This window comes from Eumetopias jubatus, unplaced genomic scaffold (assembly GCF_037043125.1).
Source record: "Eumetopias jubatus isolate StellerSeaLion01/CBP00866 unplaced genomic scaffold, mEumJub1_p1.0 scaffold_4, whole genome shotgun sequence".
In the NCBI taxonomy this organism is placed as follows: Eukaryota; Metazoa; Chordata; class Mammalia; order Carnivora; family Otariidae; genus Eumetopias; species Eumetopias jubatus.
In genome coordinates this window covers 114,380,479-114,402,169 of record NW_028274810.1, presented here as the reverse complement: position 1 = coordinate 114,402,169, position 21,691 = coordinate 114,380,479, and positions in this window count along the sequence as shown.

Below are 21,691 nucleotides of genomic sequence, written 5' to 3'. Positions count from 1 at the left end.
TAGAGAAAATATTTCCTACCCGAGGCTTCCTCCAAATACCCAGAGTTGGAAAGATCAGATAAGTGAAAGCAATAGAGGAGAGTTAAGATTTAAATCAAAGGAAAATCATTCATCATAGGAAAATCACTCAGAAACTCCATGGTCCAAGTCTTGATCCATAAATTTGACCAAACCTGGAGCCAGCAGTCAGAGTCAAGTTTTAATGAGATGAGGTCAGGATCCAGAAAGTGGACCTAGATGATGTTGGAAACAACAGTGGTTCTTTGCCACTTGCCTATAGCGCCTGCTGGGTGTGAGGAATGTTGTTGGGCTGGGATGGCTTGAAGGACCCAAGCAAAGAAGGCTCCTCCCTCCGTGGCTCACTGAAGTGAGGCAAGGAGAGTAAGAAAAAAGGAAAGTATGCAAACAGGTACGACAATAATGTCTCAGACCCTTCAATGTGCCCTGCTCTGTTCAATAACCTCACCAAAATGAGGACAGCCACATGGTTGGAAGCAGCAGGGTATTGGGAGAATCACACGTTTGATGTGAGAATTGTGTTGAGTCTTAGATCCACTATCACTAATCAAGAGACTTGAGGCAAGTTCTCTACCACATCCAAGTCTTGGTTTTCTTATATGTGCAGGGAAATAATCATATTTGTATTTTTTGAAGAAATGACAATATTTTATTCCACATAAATCCTATCACCTCCACTGCTGTTACTCAATGAATGTAATTAGTGTTATAACTGTGAGCTGCTCAACCCAAAAATCTGTCCAATATGGGAAAAGTCTTAGGAAGGCATTCCACTCCATGGGAAAAACCTTAAAGCCTGTGGAGTTCCTTCTAACATATTTTTCTTAATAAATTATAAATTTAAAAAATATAACATATAATATATTCAATATATAAAAATTATAAAAATTGTAAATCCTTTGACCAAGAACATTTGAATTTATTGTTTTATCTTTGAGAGCTTTGTTTTTTATTCTGCCTAGAGAATATCCAGGTCTGAGATGAACTTTTCTGGCCTCCAGGGACTAGAGCATGAGTTTTCTAGTTGTGTTGAGGAAGCAACAATACTACCTTCTGAGCACCTCTGGCATCCATATTAGTTATATTTTATGTATGACACCATATTCATGAAAATTTATTGTGCAAAACAGTTCACAGTTTGCTTTCACAAAAAACAGCATACATTGTCATGTCCTGTCTACAGAGTACCATGGAGGCTTCCACAGGGCACAAAATGAATGTAGCATTTGAGGCTGGATTGATGTTCTGCTACCACCTGGCATGTATATCCAGCTGTGATGCTGCTACTTCCTGTTATTTCAGCTAATTGTCCTCAAGGGATCTTAATCTCCCCATCTATAAAATCAAAATATTAATGCATACTGAGATCATTGTTGTGAGGATTAAATGCAAATAAATTACATGTGTCTAAAGAAAAATTCCAAAATATACAAAAGCATAGTCACAGGAATCATTTTAAAGTGGCTGGGAAAATACAGTTATTTGATACATAGCGTTGGAATGATTTGTTAATCATATAAAATTACAAAGTGGGATCTGAAACTCATACCATAAACTGGGATAAAATTAGGAGGGCTTAAAGATATAAATGTAAAAATGAAACCATGAACATAGTGGGGAAAAAAGTATTTTTTCATTCAAGAAGTATTTGCTGAGTGCCTATCGTACGCCAGAATTTAGAAGTGCTGGGGGTGTAGTGTTGTTCAAAAGAAAAAACTTCTGCTCCTTTTCAGCCTACATAGTGGAGAAGGCAGGAAATGGGCAGCAAACGAATGAATAAAATAAATTAATAAATTAAAATGCACATAAAAGAGATGAACAACTGCTATAGAGAGAAAGAAAGGAGAATGAGGCAACAGGGATTGGGGCGGGGAGAGAGGCTGTACTTTCCAGTAGGACTCACGGACATCTTTGAGAAGGTGGTATTTGAGTCAGCACTTGCAAGAGCCAGGGGGTGGTCTCGGGAAGACGAAAAGAGCAAACACAGGAGGCCTAGGATGGAAGAAGTACTTGGTCCTCTTGGAGTGTGGACGAAGTATCTAACCATATTTCAAACTCCAGAAGAAATCATCAAATAAATCATCAAATAAAAAAGTAAAGTCATTTGCATTGTTAAAAAAATATAATTAGAGACAAAGAGGACAACCTTAATCCATTTAATAGAGTAAGGGGAAGAATCCTTAATACACAAAAGATGAAGGGAAAGTTCGCAGAAAGTGTTCTTTAACCTATGAGAAGATGCTTAGCATTGTTCGCAATAAGACGCATGGAAGTTAAAACTATACTGAGTTGTTATGTTTACCTATTGTCAAAGATTGGAAAGGTAGTGACTGTACTCTTTGGCCAAACTGTGGGGGAATAGACCCTTTCACTATGACTTGTAGAAACATAGAACCACATATGAAGGGCAGTGTCTATCAAACTGATAAATTCATATGTTTTTTGTTCCATAAATTCTATTTCTGGGAATTTATCTTACTGTGTTATTTGCTCATATGTAAGATGATTTATAAATGATTATTCACTACAGCACTGTTTATAGCAACATGAGAGGAAACTATGTAAATGTCCATTAATAGGGCACTTGTGAAAATAATTATGATACTTTCATGTGACACTGCTAAGTTGCTATAAAAGAGAATGGAGAAAAATGTCCATGTGAAAATATCTCTAAAATACAGTAAGTTGTGTAGAGTGGTATCTTTTGTATAGAAATGAAGAAAAATAAGAATATATACTTTCATTTGCTTTCTTATGCATAGAGAAACTCTAGAAAGACACATAAGAAACTATATTAAAAGGGGTTACTTGTTCAGGGGAGGAGAGAGAGGGAAGGGAGAAAGATTTTTTACTGTAGTACTTTTTATTTTGAATGAACTTAATGGATTGCTTATTCAAAATTAATTAAACTATATGATTAAGTTTAAAATGCAGCACTCAATTTATATCTGCTATTATAATTATTAATATTAAAATTGAAATTAATATTAGATATCCTGAGTTCTAGTGAGTCTCTGATACAAGCTAACTGTTTGGACTTTGGCAAATATTTGTAATTACTCTAAACTTTTCTAATTCATAAAATGTTAATTTTTGAGCTTACTTCCTTCTTTAACATCATAGTGACAGGAAATGAATGGGCATTTGAAGAGCAATGTGGTATGCACTGGGACTTTCTAAATCAGCACCACAGTAATGCCAAGTATTTCTTTCTTTATTTTTTTTTTAAGATTTTATTTATTTATTCGACAGAGAGAGACATACCAAGAGCAGGCACACAAGCAGGGGGAGTGGGAGAGGGAGAAGCAGGCTGCCCGCCAAGCAGGGAGCCCGATGTGGGACCCTATCCCAGGACCCTGGGATCATGACCTGAGTGAGCCAAAGGCAGACACTTAACGACTGAGCCACCCAGGTGCCCAATGCCAAGTATTTCTTTTTTTTCCATTTCAGAGATGAGGAAATTATAATGTAGATTACTTAAATAATTTGCTCAGAGCCCCAAACCCTATGGGTAGCAGAACTGAGTCATGGACCCAGGCTCTCTGTGACTCCAAAGTTCTTGTTCTGACCACTACCCAGGGGATACTTTCTAACCGAAAAGAACCTGATCAAGAATCAGAGGCCAGGGGCACCTGGGTGGCTCAGTTGGTTAAGCGACTGCCTTCTGCTCAGGTCATGATCTTGGAGTGCCAGGATAGAGTCCAGCATCAGGCTCCCTGCTCAAGAGGGAATCTGCTTCTCCCTCTGACCCTCCCTCCTGTCATGCTCTCTCTCTCTCAAATAAATAAATAAAATCCTAAAAAAAAAAAAAAAAAAGAATCAGAGGCCAGTACCAAGTGAAAGATAGAAGGCATGGTTCCAGGCTTCATTCCTGCATTAGTTCTGCTTGAATTGGAAGTTGGAAAACCAGCGACTGTCAGAATTAGACCTGTTGGGTTTCTGTGACATTTTGCTGGTCATGGCAGTTTATTAATATCGTCATCCAGGGCAGAAGGGCCCACATTTACCATTGAGTAGAGTGGCTTTAGTTTTTCCTCCTGAAACAAGTTCCTCCTGCCGCCATATTCCTTGCGTCTGGAGTTCATGCCACATTGGCCCAATTTCTACCACGTCCTTTTGGACATTCTTTGAGACTTGCCTGCAGGGCTATAATTGGTTAGCTGCAAATTCTGACCACAAAGCCCTATATCCACGATAGAGTCTTCACCATGGGGTGGACTGGACAAGCCGTTAACCTGTAGAGACCATGGCTGAAATACAAAGAATGAATGTGAAATATAGTTATAAGGGAGGAAATGACTTCAAGGCTAGAAAATTAGTTTCATGGATTGGGTTCAAAGATCATAATGGAGAATGAAAGCTAGAGGTCAGGGCCAGAAAAACCAGTAAAGAGACCAGGAATGAGGAGAGCCTGATAGTATCTGTTTTTCTTTGGTATTGATCACATGTCATGTACTGAGCTTGCTGGGCCTACGATAAAAAGTTGGACTGCTAGATTGCTTCCAAATGTATCTCTCTCTCTCTCTCCTGAACCTGACCCTCTCTGCCTCCCTCCCTTTCCCTCCCTCCTTCCTTTCTTTCTCTCCCTTTCTTCCTTCCTCCCTTCCTTCCTTCCGTCCTTCCTTCTTTCCTTCCTCCCTTCCTTCCTTCCTCCCTTCCTTCCTTCCTTCCTTCCTTCCTTCCTTCCTTCCTTCCATCCTTCCTTCCTTCCTTCCTTCCTTCCTTCCTTCCTTCCTTCCTCCCCTTCCTCTTTCTTTCTGCTTTTTCCTCCCCTGGGATTTATTGAGATATAATTGACACATGACATTGTATAAACTTACAGTGTTCAACATGATGATTTCATATTTGTGTATGTTGTGAAATGATCGCCATGATAAGGTTAGTCAGCACACGCATCGCCTCACATAACTGCAATACATATATATATATTTTGTGTGTGTGGTGGAAACATTTTAGATCTACTCTCTTAGCACCTTTCAAGTATAGAGCATAGCATTGTTAACTACAGTTACTGTGCTGAATACTAGACTTCCAGAACTTACTCATCTTCTAACTAGAAGTTTGCACTCTTTGACCAAAACCTCCTCATTTTCCCTATCCCCCAGCTCCTGTTTCTGTTAGAACTTTCTCTGTTTCTATGTTAGAACAAATTGACTATGCTTCTACAAGTCAAAAACATGGATTTTTCCTCTTTTCCTTCCATCTCCTTGTTCCCTGTCCTTCACCGTGCAAGTTGCTGCTGCCATGTTTCGTAGCAAGAATCAAAGTCACATTTTTTTCCAGGCATCAGGCTACTAAAGTAGTTGATGAAGTTTAAAAACTCAGGAAATCTGAGTGGTGTTTCAGTCCTGGCACTTTTCTAACTATAACCCACACTTAGGATATTTCTCATGGCTGATATGACTCAAGGAGATATATGTGGGCTGCATAGAAACACAGAGAGATAGGTATTCCAGGGTGGGCCAGAGTTTGAGAGGCATTTGCTAAGAAAAATCTTCACACTTTTATTATGTGTCTGGCCAAGACCTATGATTTAAGTGGCTCTGTGTTTCAGAATCAGACAAAACATTCCTAGAGCTTAGATGATGCCTTAATTGTGCTGGGCAATTTAGATGCACTTAGAAGTGACAATACCTCCATGTCCAGCCTTGGCAGAAAGGAAAGTATCATTTATTGGAATGGCTTCCAAACTGCTCTGTTTTGTGTAAGCTTGCCCGTAGGTAGTCATCAGTGTCGAGGCCGAGTGCTGTGGGGAATGTTTCTGAGAGCAGTCAGGAGGAAGAGGGTTTACTTAGCTTTCACTTGAAACTCTGGAACAATTTGCTGGTGGCGAATGGATGCTCCTATATGCTGTGGTCTTGCAGACAGGAAAGGAGGGCCGATATTTTTAATCTCAGCCTCCGGTAAGTTCTGGAAACCAACGATTAATTTCCCAGTTGCTGCAGGGTTGCTTTAGGATTTTTTTCCATTTTAATTTTATTTTAAAGCTGGGACATTGCAAGCCTCTGTAAACAAAGTAATCGATCAATGGCCATCAGCAATTCTTGTGAGAGGGCAGAATATTTGATGAATTCCAGACAATAGGAGAAAACATAGTGCAAGCAAGTTGAATAAATTAATGGGCATTAATATCTGTGGAAATAAAGGTCCCCTCAGGTGTTCTTAAAGGAGCACATTCATTTTTGCTCTGAGGCAACTAGCTCTTTCACAGACCATGTGGAGGTGATGATGTGCAGAAGCTTCTCATTTACAGCCTCCAGTTCATCTAGAGCTTTCTTGCGTTTGTAATTAGACCCTGCATCTGGATTACAGGCGGCAGAGATGTTCCTTGTCTATTTTTAATTTTCATCAAGCCCCTGAATGTTACTGCTGGAAGATGTTTCTCTTTTCTTGCACCCTGACTTTCTTCCGTGAGAAACAGACTCTGGGTCCCAGAGATGAGAAGTGATTTACTCAAGGGAACAACTGCTTATTGCCAGAGCCAAGCTTTAAGTTCAAGTTTTCTGCCTTCAAGTCCAATGATCTTTCCCCTCCATCACATCACACCCCTCTCCAGGTTTTATTTAGGTAACTGTAATGTGAACTTTATTATGGCCGTGACCTCTTACTGTGCCTCCTGCTTTCCAGGATACCCTTTCTCATCCACCTTTCAAACAGCCTCCTGCTTAAATTCCCCAAACAGATTTTGTCCTTAGCAGGACCAGAGAGCCTCGAATCAGAGTTCAAAAACCTTTTATACGTTTCCACTGTTGACTAATTTAAATACTATCTGTATTCTGACATTTATACACTATGTATACCCTTGCATGGCATATCGCAATCTACTACTCATCATGTGTGCTCTATACTCCAGCCAGAACATTCTGTTCCTGTGCAGATATGTACGTTGACTCATACTCTTCCCTTAGCTGTTGGCCTCTGCCCACAGCATTCCTTAAAATCTTACCGGGTTTTCAAGATGTTTATTAGATGGCATTTTCTTTATGTAGCTGTGACTACTCTCTACACCTCTAGCCTTCCTTCCCGTGCACAGTCTTCCGTGCTTGCTCTGTTTCTGGAATGACCTCGGAATCCACTTACTGGAGATGGTAGAGCCCAGGTGGAAAGAAGCTGAATCCCTAAATTACCACTCCAAGGAGATTTGCTCCTAGCCAGAACAACCATTTTGGACTTTATATGAGTAAGAAACAAGGTTCTACTTTGATGGCCACATAATTTTAGGGTTTACTGTAACTAATACAAAACAATAATCAAACTATAGAGCAAAGTAATGGGTTAAATAAGTGAACTTCAGAAGGCAAGGTGGGAAGTGATCTGACTGAGGATTATGTGGTTTTCTGGCTAAATGGTAACTAATTACCTCGAAGCCAAATAGGAAAAATCGGATATTTTTTAGCAGGTGTGTTCCAAATCATACAGATCTTCCTCAATTTATGAAGCAGTAACATCCCAATAAACCCTTTCTAAGTTGAAAATATCATATGTTGAAAATGCATGTAATACTCCTAACCCACCAAACCTCACAGCTTAGCCACACCTACCTTAACTGTGCTCAGAACTTTGACATGAGCCTACAGCTGGGCAAAATCAGCTAACACACAGCCTATTTTATAATAAAGTGTTGACTGTCTCTTGTAATGTATTGGATACTGTGTTGGTAGTGACAAATAGAACGTGTGTGTGTGTGTGCAGAACTGTTGTCTATGTGTTGGTTGTTGACCTCGTGATCTCTGGTTGACAAGGAGCTGTGGTTGCTGCCACCCCCCAGCACCAGGACAGGATCGTCCCACACATCACTTGCCCTAGAAAAGATCCACACTAAAAATTTCAAGTACGGTTTCTACTGAATGTGCATTGCTTTTGCACCACTGTAAGGTTGAAAAATTGAAGTTGAACAGTGTAAATTGGGGACCATTTGTATGCATTTAAAATTAATGAACTTGGCTGCAGCCAAAAGTGGTGTTAGAAATACAGGTGGAAGGAGAGAGATACAAGTGGAAAGAGAGTCTGCTTATAGAGACTTTCTTCCCAAGGAGTCTCTGAAATGAGTTTTACCTGATCGTGTGCTGGTTAAATAGCACCTAGCTAATCTTAATAAAATGTACTAACGATGTCTAGAGCACGCTTGATAGCGCCGGACTGGTAAGCTACTCTCAATACACCTGCATTCTTCTGCCCCCAAAGGGAGAGCTTCCGCTTCCAAAAAAACACTTATATTTGTGTCACTTGTGCCTGTTGTATTGATACACTGAACTAATTACTGTGTAAATAATGAAATGTGAGCACAAAGACAAAAGAATTGTTTCTATTACAATAGTAAATGCTTTGGGAAGATTTGATGAAGGTGAGTAGTTGAAAAAATTATGGTTGAATCAGTAAAAGACTGAGGAAAAAAAACATTGAAAAACCCAGAAGTCTGTAAGCATATTACTTTCCAAGTATTTTTACATTTTTACTCTACTGTCAAAAAATTCACATTGGAAACCAAAGACCATACATTATGAATGTCATCTATGCAAGAAAGTCTAAGGGAAGTGTAATTAGTTGGGGACCTGTTTTCAAATCAAGACCTTGGATGTACATCTGAACCCTGGCAAATGAAGCTATCTTTTTATTTTTTAAGTTAACACAAAATGTTTAAAGTGTGTATGCATCATTTTTATGATCCTCTCTTTAACGGACTTTTTTGATTAATTAGTCTACTATAGCATCTCTTGTTCATTGGCTACAAGGGCCTCAGATTAATTTTGAGACTCTTTTAAGCCACTGCTCCTCTCAGAATTCTGCCCATAGCACGTGCTCCATTTTTGCACTCCTGGGCTTCTAACCTGGGCACACCTTTTCAACACAAGTGTTGGAATAGTTCCAATAACTCCTGTCGATTGTGAGGCACTTGAAAGGAGGACTAAGTCCTTGAGCTTTATTTTCCCACTTCTCCAACCAGTGTCTGGTGCATTTTATTTCCACTGCTATGCAAGTAACTTATTTATTTTTAAAGATTTAATTAATTAATTAATTAATTTAAAGAGCAGGGGAGGGGCAGAGGAAGAGGAGGGAGAATCTCAAGCAGACTCTGCACTGAGCAAGGAGCCCACATGAGACTCGATCCCACGACCCTGAGATCATGACCAGAGCTGAAATCAAGCGTCTAACACTTAACTGAGTGAGCCAACCAGATGCCTCCACTGCTATGCAAGTAATTTAACTGCTGATCTCCACATGGACATTTAAGAGACATTTCAAGCATCACCTGTCCATCCTGCTCTTCACACACTCTTCCCTGCCCAGCTCAGTGAGCAGTGACTGCAGCCTTCTCGTTGCTCAGACCCAAATCCTTGAGTCATCCTTGGATCTTCTATCTCTCTTATAACTGGCATCTGATCTTTTAGCTACCCCTGCCAACTCCTGTCCCTTCACAATCGATCTAATTTGGCCACTTCTCACCCCCTCCACCAGTGCCACATGGCCCGAGACCCCTTCCTCTCTCATCTGGATCATTGCAATAGCCTCTCGACTGGTCCCTCTGCTGTCACCTTGTCTTGTCCCTACCTTCCTCTCAAGAATCAGAATCCTATTTTTGAAATCTATGTTAGAACATATCACCCTTTCCTCAAAGCCCTTCTTTAGCTTCCCAGATTACTCACAGTAAAAGATGTTCAATAAATATTTTTTAAATGAATGAATAACTTACTGAATATTCACAATAATTCACAATGCTATTATAACTGTAGTAGTAATTCCCATTGTAATAAAAATAATAGTGACTTTATAACTGTAGTAGTACTTGCCATAATTCTCAGAAGAGATAACAGCAAAGATGGTGGGAAAAATAAGAGGCTCTGCCTAGGACGGAGATGTCTGTGTAATGCTTACAAGCCCATTTGGCTGCCCAGCATGTGGCCACATGTGGGTTGTGAAGGTGTCATATCACCGCACAGAGCATGGGGCTAGAAAGGTGGCCGTGGGAGCTGAAGACTGAAAGGCCTGGGACACCATGTTGAGAGGTTTGGATTTTATTTTATGACAAATGCAGAATATCACCAATGCTCAAACCATGATCGATGAAGGATGGGAATCAAATCATCTCTCTATGCAAAGGCCACTAATGGTATCATCAATATTGGACCCTGATGATTTTTTTGTCAAATGTATGGGTAAATGAATGAATGAATGAATGGAATAAGCCATCTGACTATTTGAGAGGAAGGACACTAGAATTTATTTGCCACCTATTAAATTTCAGTTACCTTGCTAACTGATTTTATGCCATTTAATCTCTACCAGCTATTAGTATAACTAATTTCCATCATCAGTCAGGGAAACTGAGTATAAGAGACTCAAAGTGATGACAGCAGAGTTTGGTTAAAGAGCATGGCTTTTGAGATCAGCCAGTGACCACACCCTACTCTGACTCATCTGTCCTTGGAAAGTATACTCAAACTTCCAGAGTTCACTTGGCTTCTCTGTAAAATGGTAATATTGGCACCTCTTACTGGGTTGATGTGAAAATTGAATGAGTTAAAATAAAATGATTCCTATAGTATTCATCACACAATGGAATGATTGTATTGTTATTGTTCAACTGTATGGTAAAGTTGGGTTTTGAATACCTGTCTCTTTTCAAATAGTGCATCAGGCTTTGTGATGGTTAATTTTATGCGTCAAGTTGGAGAGTGTTTTCAGATGAGATTAACATTTAAATAGGTGAACTCTAAGTAAAGAGATTGCTTTCAATTCAGCTGAAGACCCGTCTGGAACAAAAAGACTGGCCTCCTCAAGCAAGAGAGAATCCTCCAGCAGACTGTTTTCAGGTCTCATCTGCACAGTGGGCTCTCCTGGGTCTCCAGGTTGCCAGCTGACCCTGCAGATTTCGGACTCACCAACTTCCATAATCCACACCTTCATGACTGTTGAATGCTCTTTTCCACCTGCTTCTTTTTTCTCAACTGGTGAACTCCAGTGCATTTTGTCACACTCAGCTCAGCTTCCTTCACCTCTCAAAGCCTTGTGACACTCCCTTTACTCTCTCACTTCCTGCTGTTTCCTCCTTGGCTCATCCACTTTTACTTCTTTTTAAGAGCTTACTCGATTATGTCCATCTTTGATACATTTTTGTGTCTTGAAGGCTGTGGTAGGTCCATGTACTTTGTGTTAGTAAGTGCTCATGTGGTCAGTGAGCTCACAGATGCTGGAACTTCAGCATCTCCTCTGAGCCACATGTGAACATGCCCAGCGGAGCCACCATCTTGCGCGATGTCTAGCAGGCTCCTCTCTCACTTGTTCTGTTCAAAACAGACAGCTTGGGTTGCGCATTGCTCCCTTGCACTTTGAAGCTTACTCTTCCTCTAATGTCCCTCATCCCAGGAGATGGCACCCCTGTCTACCCCATTTTTGAGTCACCTTTGCTTTTCCTTTTCATTCACAACTCACATGCAGTCTGGCAGCAAGCCCCCGACACTACACCCATCAACCCAAATGTGGGCACATCTGACCAGCCTCTGGATGGCCACCCTCGTCTGGCCACCATCCCCTGACTCAGAGTACTGTCTGATTTATCCTCTCAGAGTTGGTCCTCTTCTCTGTACATCAGCTAGCATGATCATTTCAAATGTAAATCTGCTCCCTCAACATCTTCTATGGTTCCTCTCAAACTATCCAACCGTCTTCTTAAGATAAAAATCTGACATTCTTCCCATGGCCTAGGAGGTCTTGGTGACCTGCCCTCTGCCCCTTCTCCAGGGTCACCCCCTACCCTTTTGCCCTTGCCCATTCTTGCTCGATCCTTCAGAGTCCTCCAGCTGGTTCCCACATCGGAGGGGTCACCTGCTTTCTCTCACCTGAACTGGCCCTTCCAGAGCTTCCTTCTACTTGCTTTTGGGTATCAAACTCAAATACCACCTCTGCAGAGGAGGTTTTCCTGACCTCTCCCTATCTTAGGAAGCACCCACGTCCCATCAGTCCCTACCATTGGACACTTTATTTGATGAATAATTTTAAATATTAGCAGAAATAGTATTACTTGTTTGCTTGTGTTTCTCCCCCACTCAAGTGGGAGCTCTATGGGAGCACAGGACTTTTGGGTTTTTTTTAATCTATGTTTGCTCAGTGCTTAGAACATGCCTAGCATATAGTAGGTAGATAATGATTATGTGCTGAATAAATAAATTGAAAGAACAATGTTTATTAGGTTTAGATGCTTTGGTTTGAGTGGCTGTTTTTTTCCTCTTTAAATGTATTCACCATGCTCTTGGCAGAACACAGGAGAGTGAATATAAGTCAGATGATATATGGGAAAATGAGAAAATAAAAAGGAAAAACTGCTGAGCTCCTGAATAGTGAATCTTAAGGGGGAACTTTCTTATTTTCAATATCTTATTTTCCTGGAATAGAAATAGAATATCTTCGTTTGGAAAGGAAATCCCGGTGGAACTTGCAAAACATGAAAGAAAATTGCTTTGCCTTTTTGGATTTTGTTTTGTTTTGCATTGCTTCGGTGTATAAAAAGAGGTTTCCATGCATCTTTATTGGGTCAACGTTTGCAATAACATTATCCTCAGGGCAGTAAGAAAGAGGTTGAAAGCACTAGAAAAGATCACTAGGCAAGAAAATGCCACCAGTTTCTCAGAACTACTCTGTGCTCATTGCTTCACAGTAATTGTCAGAGTAGTTGAAAGTTATTGAGGAATTCACCATTGTCCTGTGTTATATGTTTTATCTGAATTGGTCCTGTTTAATCGTTAAGACATCTGGATAATTGGTACCATTATCATGACTTTGTGGATGGGGAAACTGAGACTCAAAAACATTTGCCTTTCCAAATCACACAGGTTGTAAGATCCTCCACTTGGTATTCCCATGGTCGGTGCTCCAGCCAAGGCTTGCCTTCTGCCCTGGTGCATAAGAACAGCTCCTTTGTGGACCTGCCTGCCTCCAGGCTCCGTTTCCTCCAACTCTTTCTCAAGACTGCAGACAGTCATCATGTATTGGGGGGATCGTGTGTGTTCTCAGATTCCTTCTGATGGACCACCTTTAGGACAGAGGATCCTGTTGGTATCCATGGCCTCCAGGACCTCTGCAGTGCAGTGGAGAGAGTTGGAGCCTTCCAAATAGTGGGGTCACTGGAACTTTGAGAGCCTTGAGGGCAAGGCTTGGCTCTTGTTCACCCCTGGATTTTCAACACGTAATATGGTTCAAAGAACAGAGAGCATATTCTGTAATTGTTAGCTTTCCTTTTAATGTGTTATTTTACTTTATGTCCAAAAATCCATTTTGTAACTCTTTTTTAAAGATTTTATTTATTTGAAAGAGAGAGAGCATGGGTAGTGGTGGGAGAGAAGGAGCAGAGGGAAAGGGAGAAGTAGATTCCCTGCTGGAGCCCTTTGTGGGGCTCGATCCCAGGACCCCAAGATCATGACCTGAGCTGAAGGTAGATGCATAACCGACTGAGCCACCCAGGTGCCCCAATTTTGTAATTCTTGAGGATTTATCTGTGAGGTGAGCAATGGCCATTTGGGACAAGCAACATTGGTGCACAGTGTGGCTAAAATAGAGTGTCATCTCCACAAAACACTATAGACCACAGATTATAAGGTTAAATTCTCTTGGTTTCCTCAACTATAAAATGGAGATAAGTCATTATACTCTCCTCATGACATTTCTGTGGGGTTCAGTGAGTTAATATGCAAAAACTTAAAATAGTGCCTAGATGAACTTAAATGTAAATAGCTCCATGTGGCTGGGCGAACACTGTATTGGACAGCATAGTTCTAGAATATCACACAGCGAAATCATTCACATTTGCTTTTAAAATACGCTTTGGGCATGATTTTTTAAAAAATTTATCATGACATGTGTCATGACTGAAGTAAGGGTACATCATGCTCAGCTGAGTATTTGGATTATATTATTCTACTTCAGGAAAATTTAAGTTTAATAAATCATCTACAAATTTATACATTCAGAAAAAAAAAACAGTGCCTAGTTTGTAATAAGCATTTAATAAATTGTTAGTGAAAATTATGACAGTTCTTGTAAAAACCTTGTGAGGAACCCACTTATGCATAAGCCAATTTTACAGATACTGTCACAGGGTGTTGGAGGACGGAGTGACTTCTCCAAGATCCAACAACTAGGAAGCAGAAGTCCTTGCGCTTGCATCAGTGTCTGTTTGCTTTTAACCCTGTAGTTCTCCACTGGTAACACTTTAGTCCACCGGGGCTGTTTGACAATGGCTGGGGACATTTTTGATTGTCACAACTGGAGGCTGGTGCTACTGGCTTATAGGATGTAGAAGCCTTGGGTATCCTAAACTTCCTTCAATGCATAGGACAGTCTTCACAACAAAGAATTATCCTACCCAAATGTCACTGGGGCCAAATTTTAGCAATTGTGCTTTAACCAATGATCAATTAGCCTGATCGCCACACTATAATCACACTATAATCTGTATAATCACTATAATCACAGTCTGTTAATGACATGACCAACCACAGAGCAGACACCCACAGCACCATTACAAATCTTTACCCCCAAGAGATCTGGTCAACCCCAGCTGACTGGACTCTGGCATCATAAGCAAAGGTGGTCCAATCAGGCCATTGGAGGCACCATCTTGTCTTTCTAATAGTGAAACTCCTGGTAAGGGTATCATTGCTTGGGGAGAGCAATTCTAGATCACAATCCTAAGATAACCCTTCGTAATATTTATCACAACTGTGATTCATTAATCCATCAGGTCATTGTCTCTTTAAATGTTGTTCTTTCTGCAAGGTAAACTCTATGATGACAGTGACCACTGGGCTTGTCCACTGCTTTTCCTTAGCATCTGGAAAAATATCTGAATCATAGTAAGTCTAAGATAGATTCATGTTGGAGATATACTTGTGTGAATGAATGAATAAATCAATGATCCAGGTTTGCATTTGGAAGTATAAAAACAGAGTCTAGAGCCTAGGAGAGAAGTTTGTGATGTTTAAGTTGTGTTCAGCAGTATAGAATGCTTACAGGATTTGAAATCTAATGTTCATTCATTCATTCATTCATTCACCAGGTATGGTTTGAGAACCCACAATGCAGTAGGCATGGTGAGGTGGGAGGGGTACACCCAAGAATCTGGAGATGGACCTGGCTTTGAGTCCTGGATTTATCACTTCCTAGCTCAGTGAAGTTATCTAACTGCTCTACATTTCAATTTTCCTCTACAAAATGGGTAACCAGTCTCTGTAATGAGACTGTTAGGAGGGTTAAAAAGGATCATTACAGGGTCAGGTGTAACATCTGAACATGGAAGGTATTCAGTAAATGCATAGAACACACCCAGGCATTCATCATCACACCTTCCATCAAGAGGCAAAAAATGTGTCCTGCCCCTTGAACAGGCTTTGGGGTTTCATGGGCTAACAGTATGTGGCAGACATGACACCATGTGACTCCTGAGGCCAGATTAGGGAAGGCCAAATAGACAAATAGCATAACCATCCTATAGAGAGATCAAAGACTGAGACAGAGAGAGACAGAGGGAGAGAGAGAGGCCTAAGGGGCCCCAGGTATTCCAGTCCAGGTGTGTGAGTAAAGACACCTGAGATCCTAGACACCGCTTGGCTACAGACCCTTTTCTTGCTCTGAGGGTGTCCAATAGGGAAGAATATGGGGAAGGGGGAGAAATTTTGGAAGAGGAGTGTAGAATGATACGTTGAAATCAGATTTTTTAAAAAAAGCTTGTGTGTTATACTCTGAAGATTGCTCAAGAATGAACTATTGGGATTTTTGCCCATGGTAGTGGAAATACAATAAAAAGGTTGAGAAGATTCAAGGCACTGTGAACCATGACTTCAGCACTTTATCTTACAAAATTCAAAGTCATGGCAGGTTATACAGAGTAACGTATCGTGACATGAGCTATGCTGAAGACAGACAGTTGGATGCCAGCATAAACACATGTACATGTTATTGTCTTATTTTAATTACTGTAGAAATAGACAATCATTACAAACCTAATCTCTGGCCTCACTTTATTCTTCCAATAAAAATTTATAAAATGTAATCAGACAACAGTTTATACATTCACTTCTTATTAATGGTGAAAGCACTGGGGCCGCTGGGTGGCTCAGTCGTTGAGCGTCTGCCTTCGGCTCAGGTCATGATCCCAGGATCCTGGGATCGAGCCCCGCATCGGGCTCCCTGCTCCACGGGAAGCCTGCTTCTCCCTCTCCCACTCCCCCTGTTTGTGTCCCTTCTCTCGCTGTGTCTGTCAAATAAATAAATAAAATCTTTAAAAAAATGGTGAAAGCATTTATTTTAACCAATGTCCAAAGATTAATAAGAAGATGGGACCTATTTCCTATTTCTTCTGTTATAAAAGAGAAGAAGAGTAGAACAGTGTCAAGAGATGAAGGCAAAGGAGGTTTTCCTAAGGCCGTGATCTTCCTCCAGTAACGAAGGTTCTGACAGTAGGTCCTGGGGGAGACACAGACCCGCACAGCACAACAGTGGCCTTTCCTCCCAGCATTTGACATTTGGCTCCACCTTCTGACCTTTGGATGATGTTACGGTGTGATCTGATGTCTTCTACCCTTGGGGGTGTTTATTCTTACTTATTTCTTGCAGGAGAGAAAACACCATTCCTAGTTCAGTGTGTCTGCTTCCCACCTGACAAGGAAGCAGTTGCCCCAACAAGACCACGGAAGGCTGAAGTGCTGGGAGCAGGAGTGGTGTTTTTGCAAAACAGCGGATACTTGGCTTCTCTGGCTACTTGAATTATTGATAGCAGATCCGACACATGGCAGCGGTGCCTGAAGCTATTATTATGGCTCTTGGCTAGAGTCGCTGGGGGAGCTGTGTTTCCAGAGCCAGGCACCCAGCTTATTGGAGGCATAGCTGGAGGTGCCACTGCTTTGCTGAAAACAGCTGGAATTCAGCGGGGAGGTCTCCATGTCTGAAAAACCCTCCCGAGACGTGCGCTGTCATGGTCGGCACCGGTGGGGGTCTCTTACAGCAGGCGCTCTCCATGTTTCTGCTCATTCATTGGTTCATAAATCCCTGGGGCACAGAGGACAGATATGAGCTCAAATCTCAAATGTCATTGATGAGTTGCTTGACTCCACGGGGGTCCCTGGACCTCCCTGAAAAATAGAAGTGACCCAAAAGTTATGGAGTCACTATTATATGTCTAGTGTTGTGGTTGTCTAGTGCTGGAGGAGGGCAGTAAATGCCAGACCTCTCTTTCCTGTCTAAGTTCTAAACCAGCCGAGGAATGAGAAAAACAAATCTAGGTCAGGACAGAAGTGTCAAAATATCCCCCTTACCCTCAGCAGAGGGAGGCTGCAGGACTCAGCTTATGGATCCAGACTGTTAGGCTTCTAACTCAGATCCTGGGAATGAGCCAGTCTCACTCCCTGGTCACCAGACTCCTGGATCAGGCTCTGTTCCCTCAGACTCTGTTGCCAAGTTTTCTGCAGGTCCAAGAGTCTTCCAGGCCTCCAGCTATCTGTCGGCAGCCAGCTCCCAAGCAGAGAAGAGAAAATGCACAAGTCAGGCAGGCTCCAGGTTCTCTTTGTGTCCATGCCAATTATGTCTCCAGATGTCCCCAGACCAGCAGTGAAGGACACATGGGGAAAAGAACTCAGTGGCATGACGCCCAAGGTCCTGCCTGCACCTGGAGGGAAGTGTCAGGTGTTGAAGGAGGCGTTCCTCTCTGCCCACCTGACATCTAGCACTGTGATATTTGTTTCACATCTGTTACTTCAAAGGGCTATGGAGAGGATTGAACACAATAACAGCCAAATGGAGTCACCATTATAAGATGGCATTGAGTCTTTACTGTCTAGAAAGCCCTGTGCACTAGGCCTTTGGAGAATAAACAAATGGAAAACTAAATCCAAACAGATTTGTATCAAGATATTTCATGGACTTGTTCTTCACTAAGAGGATAGTCACTGAAATCTAATGTCAAAAGTTTGGATTTTACCTCTACTAATCATAAGTGGTGTGATTTTGGGCAAATTGCTCACCTCTCTGTGTCTCAGACAATAGTAGGTTTTTAGAAGTGTTATAAGAATAAGTCACTGTAAGCTTAACCCAGTATCTGACTTATAGTGAGCACACAGTCAAAGCTAGTGATGGGGATTATTATTGAAACAGTGTGGTAGAGTCAGAGAAGTAAACTTAACCAGGATATATAACCAGGTTATATATCTGATGCTCAAATCCCTTCAAATGCTTCCTGGTGCTCCTAGAATAAAATCCTCAGTATAGCTGCATCACGACTTAACACCTGCCCTGCCTCTTCATCCTCAGGTCATATACTCCTATCCTTGCTCAGTAGACTCGACAGACACATGGCTCACATGTGGGCTTCTCAGCAGGCCAAGCCCGCTCCAGCTCAGGGGCATCACTTCTGCCCCTTCTTCCTGGATGGCTTTTTCTCCACCTTCTCTCCTGCCTGGCTCCTTCTTATCCTTTGGACCTCTGCTCAGGACCAAGCCCTTGGACAGGCCCTTGCTCACCAGTGACTCTCTCCGAGAATCTCATCATCTTTTCTTCATAGAATATATCATAATCTGTAACTTTGTTCTCCAGCTTATTGTCTCTCCCTCAGCAGAATGAGAACACGAGGAGGACAAGGGCTGTGTCTGTCTTACACACCTCACTATGTCCATTGGCTCTCAGAGGGCTTGGTCCTGAGCAGAGGAAGGTTGCAAGTAAAATCATATCACTTGACCTTTCAACTTAGGCAACCTGGATCAGAGCCCAAGTCCAAGCCCTTTGAACCAGCAAGTAAGTTAAATCCATATTGCTAAGATTCTGTCTCCCCAGGGGAAAGATGAGGGCCTGTACACCTGTTCACAGTAGCCAGGAGGTGGAAGCAAGCCAGGTATCCACTGACAGGTGAATGGATACACAAAATGTGGTCTATCGCTACAATGGAATGCTCTTCAGCCTTAAAAAGGGAGGACATTCTGACACCTGCTAGCAGGTGGATGAACCTTGAGGACATTATGTGAAGTGAGACAAGGCAGTCACAAAAAGCAAATATTGTACAGTAACGATGCTCCTTACATGACATATCTAGAGTCATCAAATTGATGGAGATGAAAAGTAGAGTGTCAGTTGCCAGGGTCTGGAGGGAGGGGAAATGCAGTGTAATTATTGAAAAGGTACAGAGTTTCAGTTTTGCAAGATGAACAGTTTTTATCGATGGATGGTGGTGATGGTTGCACAACAGGATGTATGCACTTAGCACTGCTGAACTGGGCTGTGCACTGAGAAATGGGGAAGATACTACATTTGTGTGGTTTTTTAATGAAAGTCAAAACATAGAAAAATAAAAATAGAAAACATAGAAAAGAGGGAAGAAGCCCTTTGTCTTATTGGAAAATAGAACTTGGATAATCCTCATGGGGGACTTTTGAGTCCAGGGAGGTATATCTGCAAACTATCCAAGCTCCACAGTGACTGAGTGTGAGATCTGAAATAAGGGGAGCTTGACATTGATAGCGGGGCTATTAAAACTGTTATAAAAAACAATGTAGAAGAAACCTGCAATGAAACACATGATATTAAAACCAAACATAATGAATAAAAAAATGAGGGACTTTGATTTATAGGTCCTCTTAAGTACCTTCTTCCTTTACCTATACAAAGCAAATCTTGTTTAGCTTATTCAACATTTCAGAAGCTCTTCACACAGGAAACTAGAGAGGTCATTTGGCCTCGTTCCCTCACTGCAAAAAAAACATTGTACTGCAGACTGGTTTTTGTTTTTGTTTTTGCTTTTTTTTTTTTTAAGCATCAGGGAGGGGCACCTGGGTGGCTCAGTCAGTTAAACATCTGCCTTTGGCTCGGTCATGATCCCAGGGTCCTGGGATTGAGCCCAGCATTGGGTTCTCTGCTCGGCCTGAGTCTCTTTCTCTCTCTGTTCCTCTCTTTGCTTGTTCACTCTCTCTCTCTCAATCCCAAATAAATAAATAAAATCTTAAAAAAAAATAAAGCTTCAGGGAAGATAGTCGAACACATGATCCTATAAGTTGTCATGTTCTCCAGTTCAATATGGATTCTTTCTCCCGCCTACATATTGTTTTTTGTTTGTTTGTTTGTTTGTTTTTAATGATGTGTGTTTTGGTAATGATACGTATGATGCAACTGCGGTGAAGTTGGCTGTACCTTCCATCCTATCTTAAATTCCAGTGCCACCTCATTCATTTATGGCAGCAGTTGTTAGCTATCTGGTCCCCGCCACTCATCATTTCCTTACCCTGTGGCCTTCCTTCTGCAAGTACCTGGGATTCTTCAGCTGAGGCCTTGCCAGCCAGAGCATGATCCCCCCCAAGCAGGGCAGAGGCAGCAGAATGTCATGGAGCACCTCCCCTGGGAACAAGCCACAGCCGGTGATGGGCAGAAGGGCTGAATACACACCTGGCTTTTTTTTTTTTAATGTTACATTAATCACCATATATTACATCATTAGTTTTTGATGTAGTGTTCCATGATTCATCGTTTGCATATAACACCCAGTGCTCCATGCAGAACATGCCCTCTTTAACACCCATCACCAGGCTAACCCTTCCCCCCACCCCCCTCCCCTCTATACCCTGGCTTTTTTACCTTTGGGTAGGATGACTCAGCTCATTGACCTTACCTTCTGTTTCTATGAATACCTGGAAGTAAACAGAAAAGAATTGTCAAATTCCCATCAACACATGGACTTACCTGGTCTGCCTTCATCATATGAACATCAGTGAGCTAATCCTGCATAACAAACTACTTCAAAACTTAAAGCAATAATCCCTTACTATTTTACACCAGCTTGCAGGTCAGCAGAGCAGTTCCGATTATTTGGACCTGTCTTGGCTTCTTTCTGCTTTCTCGTGTGCTTGTGGTTGGCTGGTAGCTAGCGTTGGTTGGCTTGAGGACTCAATGCCACTCCACATCTCTCACATCCCTCAGGCAGACTGGTCCAGGCATTTTGATATCATGGTGACAAAAAGCAATTTTTCAATCTCCTATTTACTTCAATTTGCTACTGTCTTATTGGCCAAAATAAATCATCTGTCAAGCCCAAAGTCAGTGTCAGCATAGGCACAGGGAGGTAGGAAACATCAAACCCCCTACGACATCAATCTACTACTATATTTATATAATTGGAATCCTTCTCACTGCAGTGATACAAGTCACCATCATCCTTGAACTTGATTTTCACAGTCAACTCCCAACCAGGCTCTTGGATTCATCCCTGGCTCTTGGAGTGTCCACACTGAACACAGCAGCCAGAGGGATTCTGCTAAATAGTAATTCAGATCATGCCGCTGATCACATCTCCCCAAGGACTTCCCATCCCACTTAGAACAGAAGCAAAGATCTTTCTCTTGGCTCCCAGGGTCTTCCATGAGTAGCTTCCTTGTCACCTTTTTTCTCATCTCATCTCAGTTGCTCCCTCTCCCTCAGTCACCCTCACACAGACACCATGGTCCACTGCCCATGTCTCGTATATTCCCAAACCCTACTTACTTAAGGCCTTTGCATTCTGTTTGGAATCCTTTTCTCCTGAAAGCACCTGATTTAGGTCTTCACACAAAGGGTCGCCGTATCAGTGAAGATTTCCCTCACCATGCCATATAAAATATCTATGTTCTTCAACCTCAATAATCCTTTTTTTAATTTAAATTCAATTGGCTAT